The sequence below is a fragment of the Ailuropoda melanoleuca genome, unplaced genomic scaffold (assembly GCF_002007445.2).
Source record: "Ailuropoda melanoleuca isolate Jingjing unplaced genomic scaffold, ASM200744v2 unplaced-scaffold7568, whole genome shotgun sequence".
NCBI lineage: Eukaryota > Metazoa > Chordata > Mammalia > Carnivora > Ursidae > Ailuropoda > Ailuropoda melanoleuca.
In genome coordinates this window covers 192,477-201,337 of record NW_023251258.1, presented here as the reverse complement: position 1 = coordinate 201,337, position 8,861 = coordinate 192,477, and the positions used below count along the sequence as shown (strand labels likewise).

General features: G+C 37.5%; 1 pseudogene; it reads left to right on the top strand.

Moving 5' to 3' along the window:
* Nucleotides 1-7,628: 7,628 nt before the first annotated feature.
* On the top strand, nucleotides 7,629-8,572 carry LOC109488750 (annotated as a pseudogene).
* Nucleotides 8,573-8,861: the final 289 nt, after the last annotated feature.

The following is an 8,861-nucleotide window of genomic DNA, read 5'->3' as shown; positions in this document are numbered from 1 at the left end:
TATGATTATTTTTTAACACAAATTTTGCCCAAATGTAAGGCTTCTGTGTTTAACATTGCATTTCTTTTAACAATTTCATTGCCTGCCATTAAATTTCCAGTGCAATAATAATTACATCTGTGATAGCAATATAGGATGCCTGTGAAAATCAATGAGTGTTTTGAAATTTTTTGGGAACAAGTCCCTGAGAAATTCAAGGATGACAGATGTGTGGATAAAAATGATATGATGGTAACTATGTTGATTTTATTGGCAATGGTGAAGATGGTAAAAAATGCCACAGCTACTATTCACTGGTCACTCATGCAACTCACATTTGACATTTCCAGTATCAATTACCAACTTTATGCTTGTAATAAGTCTTATGTTTGGTTTTTTTTCATTTATTTAGGCATAATTGACAAAAATCATATATATTTAAGGTGCATAACTTCATTTAAGATACTACACTTTAGGGGACCCTGGGAGGCTCAGTACATTAAGTGTCTGCCTTCAGCTCAGGTCATGTTCCCTGGGTCCTGGGATTGAGCCCCACATAAGGTTCTCTGCTCAGTGGGTAGTCTGCTTCTCCCACTCCCCCTCACTCATGCTTTCTTTCTCCCTAGCATTCTCAAATAAATAAATATTTTTAATTTAAATTCAATTAGCCAAGGTATAGTACATCATGAGTTCTTGATATAATGTCCAATGATTCATTAGTTGAGTGTATCACCCAATGCTCATCATATCAGATGCCCTCTTTAATGCCCATCACCCAGTTACCCCATCCTTCCTCCCATCTCCCTTTCCAGAACCCTCTGTTTGTTTCCCAGAGTTGATAGTCTTTCACGGTTTGTCTCCCTCTCTGATTTCTTCCCATTCAGTTTCCCCCCCTTCCCCTGTGGTCCTCTGCACTATTCTTTATGTTCCACATATAAGTGAAATTATATGATAACTCTCTTTCTCTACTTGAACTTATTTCACTTAGCATAATATCTTCCAGTCCAAACCATTTCTGATGGCTGAGTAATATTCCATAATATATATGAACCACATCTTCTTCATCTGTTCATCTGTTGAAAGGCATCTTGTCTCTTTCTACAGTTTGGCTATTGTGGACATTGTTGCTATGAACATTGGGGTGTATATGCCTCTTTGTTTATCTACATCTGTATCATTGGGGTGAATACCTTGTAGTGCAATTCCTGGATCATAGGGTAGCTCTATTTTTAATGTCTTCAGGAACCTCCATCCTGTTTTTCAGACTGGCTGTACCAGCTTCCATTCCCACCAAGAGTATAAGAGTGTTCCCCTTTCTCCTCATCCTCACCAACATTTGTAGCTTCCTGTTTTCTTACCTTTAGCCATTCTGACTGGTGTAAGGTGCTATCCCCTTGTGGTATTGATTTTGATTTCCCTGACAGCAAGTAATATGGAACATTTTTTCATGTGTCTGTTAGCCATTTGTATGTCTTCTTTGGAGAAGTGTGTGTTCATGACTTCTGCCCATTTCTTGACTGGGCTGTTTGTTTTGGGGGTACTGAGTTTGAGAAATTCTGTATAGATCTTGGATACCACCTGTTTATCTGTAATGCCATTTGCAAATATCTTCTCCATATCTGCTGGGTGCCTTTTAGTTTTGTGGATTATTTCCTGTGCTGTTCAGAAGCTTTTTATCTTGACGAAGTCCCAATAGTTCGTTTTTCTTTTGGTTCCCTTGCCTTTAGAGACGTCCTTGAAAGAAGTTGCTTTTTCCAACGTCAAAGAGGTTGCTGCCTGTGTTCTCTTCTAGGATTTTAATGGATTCCTCTCTCACATTTAGATCCTTCATCCATTTTGAGTTTATATTTGTATATGGTGTAAGAGAATGGTCCAATTTCATTCCTCTGAATGTGGCTGTCCAATTTTCCCAGCACCATTTATTGAAGAAACTGTCTTTTTTCTATTGGATATTCTTTCCTGCTTTGTTGAAGTTTATTTGACCATAGAGTTGCGGGTCCATATCGGGACTCTGTCTTCTGTTTTATTGATCTATGTGTCTGTTTTTGTGCCAGCACCATGCTGTCTTGATGACCACAGCTTTGTAAAATAGCTTAAGTCAGGCATTGTGAAGCCCTCAGCTTTAGTTTTCTTTTTCAACATTCCCTTGGCAAGTTGGAATCTTTTCTGGTGTCATACAAACTTTAGGATTGTTTGTTTCAGCACTGTGAAAAATATCAATGGTATTTGGTAGGCATTTCATTGAATGTGCAGATTGCTCTGGGCAGCACAGACATTTTAACAATGTTTATTCTTCCAATTCATGAGCATGACATGTTTTTCCATCTGTGTCTTCCTCAATTTTTTTTTCACCAGTGTTCTGCAGTTTCTTGAGTACAGATAATTTACCCCTTTGGTTAGGTTTACTCCTAGGTATCTTATGGTTTTTGATACAATTGTAAATGGGATCAATTCCTTAATTTCTCTTTCTTCAGTCACCTTGTTAGTTTATAGAAATGCAACTGATTTCTGTGCATTGATTTTGAATCCTGCCATGTTGTTGAATTGCTGTATGAGTTCCAGCAATTTTGGGGTGGAGTCTTTTGGGTTTGCACGTAAAGTATCATGTCATCTGTGAAGAGAAAGAGTTGGACTTCTTTGACAATTTGAATACCTTTTATTTCTTTTTGTTGTCTGATAGCTGAGGCTAGGATTTCTAATACTATGTTGAACAAAAGTGGTGAGAGTGGGCATCCCTGTGGTGTCTCTGACCTTAAGGGAAAAGCTCTCAGTTTTTCCCCATTGAGAATGATATTCACTGTGAGCTTCCTATAGATGACTTTTATGATGTTGAGGTGTGTTCCCTCTATCCCTATTCTTTGTCCATCCTTAGAGATTATAGTATCTACCCCCCCTTTATTGTTTTGAATCACCTTGGCTTTGTTTGCATATCTTTGGCAGCTTCTGACCAGTTTGGATTTTTTCTAGGGTTCATTTTGCTTAGGTTGTGGTTCATATTTTGGACTCTATTCATTTGCTCAACCGTCCCTCAGCAGAATGACTAGGAGGATGAACTCGGGACAAATAAATGAAACAGAGGCAAGGTTCTCTGCCACAGAAAAAATGAATATGGGTCTAAGCAAGATGCCAGAGATAGAATTCAGTATACCAATTATAACGCTAATAGCTAGGCTCAAAGAAAGCATACAGGACAATACAGAATCTCTAAGGGCAGAAATGAGATCTAATCAGACAGAACTTAAAAATGCTATGAATGAGATGCAGTCTAATTTGGATGCCCTAACAGCCAGGGTAAATGAGGCAGAAGAGTGAATAAGTGATCTAGAAGCCAGACTGATGGAAAGGAAGGAATTTGGAAAAAAAGAGAGAGAAACAACTCATATCACATGATGAGAGACTGAGAGAATTTAATGATACATTGGAAAGATCCAATATCAGGATCACTGGGATCCAAGAGGTGTTGGAGAGAGAAGGCTAGAAGGTATATTTGAGCAAATCATGGCTTAGAACTTCCCTATTCTTGGTAAGGAAACAAGCATTCACATCCAAGAACAGAGAGGACTCCTCCCCAAATCAATAAAAATTGATCAACAAACACCCCCACTTATAATAGTGAAGCTTGCAAATCTTACAGCCAAGGATGATATCCTGAGTGCAGCTAGGGGGAAGAGATTTCTTATGTATGGAGGGACAAATATCAGAATAACATCCGACCTATCCACAGAAACCTGGCTGGCCAGAAAGGGGTGGCGAGATATTTTCAGGGTACTAAATGAGAAGAACATGCAGCCAAGAATACTTTATCCAACAAGGCTGTCATTCAGAATGGAAGGGGGAGACCAAGAGTTTTCAGGACAGACAAAAATTGAAACAATATGTGACCAACAGCCCTGCAAGAAATATTAAGGGGGACACTGTAAGCAAAGGCAGACTCTAAGAGTAACATATATCAGAAAGTAACAGAGACCATCTACAGAAACAGGGAATTTACAGGCAATACAATGGCACTAACTTCATATCTTTTGATATTTACTCAAAATGTAAATGGGATAAATAAAATATTTAAAAATATATACTACACTTTAAAATAATCACTACAATCAAACTAATTAGAATGTCCACCAACTCACTTAGCATTTCCTATTTTCCTTTATTTTTCTTTTTCTTTCTTTCTTTCTTTCTTTCTTTCTTTCTTTCTTTCTTTCCTTCTTCTTTCTCCTCTCTTTTTTTTTTTTTACTTGTGAGAATACTACCAACTGGTGAGATCTATTCTAACAGAAAATTTCAAATACACAATGTTGTTAATTTTATTTAAACTGATGTACAGTAGATTTTGTTCAGCATGTGTAGTGGAAACTAGCATTTGACCCATATCTTCCCATTTCCCTCCCTTTAGTCAGTGAAGATCTCCATCCTACTCTGTACTTCCAAATGTTGATTATTCGATTTCATATACAATTGTAATTATAAAGTGCTTATCTTTCTTGTCTGGCTTATCTCACTTAGCTTAATGTCCTCCAGGTGGATCCATGTTGCTGTTGTTGTGCAATATGTATTACACATTTCATTTATCCATTTATTTGTCAATGGATATAAAAGATTAATTTCCATATTTTATCTATTATGAATAACATTGCAATAATGATTATAGGAGTACAAGAATCTCTTTTTTTCCCCCTAGTTCACTGGGGAAGTCTTTTTTAAATTATTATATTATGTCAATCACCATACAGTACATCCCTAGTTTTTGATGTAAAGTTCCAACATTCATTACTTGCCTATAACACCCAGTGCACCATACATGAGGTGGAGTTAAGATTGCGGAGGAGTAGGGGTCCCCTTTTTCAGCTGGTCCCCTGAGCTGAGCTGGATAGGTATGAGACCATTATGAAAACCCATGGAATTAGCCTGAGACACAGGAAGATACATCTGGATCTCTACAAATGAACATCTCCAGCACTGAGTATTGAGGTAGGAAGTGGGGAGCTGTGAATCCGTGCACAGATATCTGAAGAGAAATGGAAGGGGGAGGGAGCCTCCATGCTCAGGCACCAGGGAACAGTAGCCACCTGCACTGGGGAGCGGCTGGACTTGCTGACAGGCACCCACGAGAGAGCAGACTGAGACCATGAGCCTGGGAACACGTCTGCATCCAAACTGAGAACCGGCGCTCCCGTGCACTCACTGGAACTGGACTGAGACCGGGAGAGCAGGAGCATGCATGGGGCTAGCTGGAGGCTGGGCTGGCAGTGTTAGAATCCCAAAGGACAGAGATGTGCGGGCCCTGGAAGTGAGGGCTGGGATGCCAGCTGCAGGGTTTTTAGCAACACCAACAGAAATGGAGTTAAGGAGGCCAGAAGAGCTCAGTGGAGAATGGACTGCGATCTCTCTGTTCTGAGACAAAGGCCAGGATAAGGCCACTGCTGCTCTGACTCTCAGAAGAGTCACAGCAAACTGCCAGGGAAAGCCGCCAGAGAACAAAACCCCAGAAATACCAGCTCACATTGTGCCCACCCCCATCGCCCCTCGCCCCTCACAGGGGACAGAGAGACTCTACCCAAGTATTGCTTTAAATACCTGATTTCATTTCATTTTATTTCTTTTGGGTACATACCAAGAAGTGGGATTGTTGGATCATATGGGAGTTTTACTTTTACCTTTTTGAAGAACATTTATACTATTTTCCATAATGGCTCTACTAATTTATATTCCCATAAATAGGGCTCAAGTGTTGTGTTTTCTCCACATTCTCTCCTACACTTTAGTATTGTTGTTATTTTTATTATTAGCCACTCTAAAATGTGTGAGATCATATGTCATGTTTTGATTTCTCTACTTATGAGGTTCAGGTTCAGAAAGTTGAATTCACTAATCCAAGTTTACATTTCTCGTAGGTGACAGAACTAGAATTAGGTCTAGCATTGGCTCCAAAGAATCTGCAGCTTGTTTTTGCAAAAAATAACAACAAAAAAAAACAAAAACAAAAAACAAACAAAACACACACAAAACAAAACAAAACAAAATAATGTGTCTTCAAACTGAATCTAAACTCAAAGTATGTACTGATAAATCAGGTATCTCTCAAAATATATGTCTATGTACTTTCCTATTTATCTAAAAATCCTGATTCACCATTGTGATATTTCATGAAGGTATTTATAGAAGCACACAGATAAATGCACATACAAACACTATTCATTTTAGATTTCTTTATTCAATAAAATTATTATGAATCACAAGTTCTATAACCATCTAAACAAATAAAAACACACATTGCTTAAATAATTAATAACCATATTAATTCCTAAGACACTAAAGACTCTGAACTCTATACTTACTGTCCTTTTTAATACAATCTGTTGTGGAAACTTTATAAGGCATGAAATTTTCATGTACGACACATTGAGAGACACTGTAGGGAACTGTGCTTGGCTAGACTCCAGAGGATACTCTTCTCAGTAATCTGATTCATTCTAGGAAAGCCATTTCACAATGCTGTAAACTCTAGATAACTGAGAACAATGAAAAATAATTATTATCTGTGAACATACAGATACGATTATGAACAAACTTTTCAAAGAACTAAGGTAGACTTTGTGGAGCCAATAGTTTCAAGGAAGTCCAGAAAAAAATTCTGATAGGTCTTTTATAGAACTCTTCCCCTACAGGTGAGTAAAGGAAGTTCCTTTTGCAAAAGTACGAAAGTGTTCTTGAAAAGAGAGGAAGCAACCTAAATTTATATGAAAACTGGTTAAGATATTTTAAATTTACATTCAGAGCTCTTTAAAATTTATTCTGATATTCATTATAAAATTTTAGGCAAAACTTCTTTGGTAAATGCATATTCTTGCTGCAACTATGCAAATAATCAGACCAAATCTAATGTGACCCGAATTATTTAGGGATCTGAAAGTTCTTTCTTTGAGATCTGTTTGCTTCAGAAGAAAATTCTACATTGTCTAGTAACTAGAGGACACATTTCCAGATTTGCCATTGGATCACTACATAGTTTTAAGTAGTTTATTTTTCATCACTTGGAATCCAGTTTTCTTCTTTAAAAATAACTATTCATTGTAGATTTCTGGGGGAAAATAAGCAGATGATAATGGTTGGTTCCTAAAAGCTTGACTTGGCAATCTTTTTAAAGAAAACAAACAAATGAACAAAGGAAAGCTATATATCTACAGCATGACCTGATAGACTACTATAGTTTCAGAAATATTAGGGCTTAATTAAAAGAAAAAAAATCATTCCCTAAGGATCATTAAATGTATTCAAGTATGGGTCTGTAATTTATGCTTTTACATGACTTGTAATGCATCTCAAAAAGTATACATTCTGATATTGATAATAACTAAATTTACATAGGAAAATAAAATATATGTATCTTAATAAAGTTATAGAAATATATTTTTCTTACAAATTTACACATTTCCATGAAATATTTTGGAGACAGTTGTATGTGTCATCAAGATCATCAAGGGTTTTATCTAAGAGGTAAAAATTGTGTTTCAAAATATTTGTTAAATTTTTTGAGAGCTGCAATGTGTTCTGAATAAATCACAGTGGAACCAAAGTAATGAATTAATGAGATTGTTTTTCTATACTCAGTATGTGTCTCTCTTTAGGGAAAACTAAATTAATGTCCCATGGAAAATATTAATGAAACATCTTTTGATTTCTTCTTATTGGGGTTATTCCCCATCAAGAATTGGCCTGTTTTTCTTCATTCTCAGTTTTCTCATTTTCCTAATGGCTCTCCTTGGCAACTTATCCATGATCATCCTCATCCTCTTGGACACCCATCTCCACGCACCCATGTATTTTCTACTTAGCTCTCCCTCATGGACCTGAACTACATCTCCACCATTGTCCCCAAGATGGTTTCTGATTATCTCCTTGGAAACAAGTCTATATCTTTCATCGGGGTGTAGAGTTCAGTGCTTCTTCTTCATTGCTTTAGCTGGTGCAGAAGGATTAATATTGGTGTCTATGGCCTATGATCGTTGTGTGGCTATTTGGTTTCCTCTCCATTATCCCATTCGTATGAGCAAAAGAGTGTGTGTGCTGATGATAATAGGATCTTGGATAATGGGCTCAGTCAACTCCTGTGCCCACACTGCATATGTCCTACATATCCCTTACTGTCGATCCAGAGCCATCAACCATTTCTTCTGTGATGTTCCAGCCATGTTGATTCTGGCCTGCATGGATACCTGGGTCTATGAGTACACTGTTTGTGGACATTACCCTCTTCCTTGTGTTTCCTTTCATTGGCATTGCATGGTCCTACGGTCGGGTTCTCCTTGCCATCTGCCACATGCAGTCCACAGAAGGGAGGAAGAAGGCTTATTCAACCTGCAGCACCCACCTCACTGTGGTGACTTTCTACTATGCACCCTTTGTTTACACTTATTTACGCCCAAGATCCTTCTGATCTCCCAAAGAGGACAAGGTCCTGGCTGTCTTCTACACCATCCTGACCCCAGTTCTCAACCCGATCATATACAGCCTGAGAAACAAGGTGAAGGGGGCCCTGAGAAGAGTGATTCTGAGGTTCTGCTCTGTAAAAATGGAACAAAATTCTCACTAGTTTTCCTGCTTAGAAGTACATTAATTTCACCTTGTATGCTCCTTAAGAACAATGTAATTCCAGGATTGAAGACAGGGATTACATTAATCTAGAAAATTAAAATAATAGAGATTTAACAAAATTATTATGTATTCCTGATGACTTTTTGATAATTTTTCTTTTTATTTCTTTTTTGGTACAAATATATTAACTGCAATTTGAAGTCTGATTACTATAGATACTCTGCATAAGACAAGTACCTAAGCAATACAATAAATAGGACCACAATAGCCGAAATATAGAAAGAGCC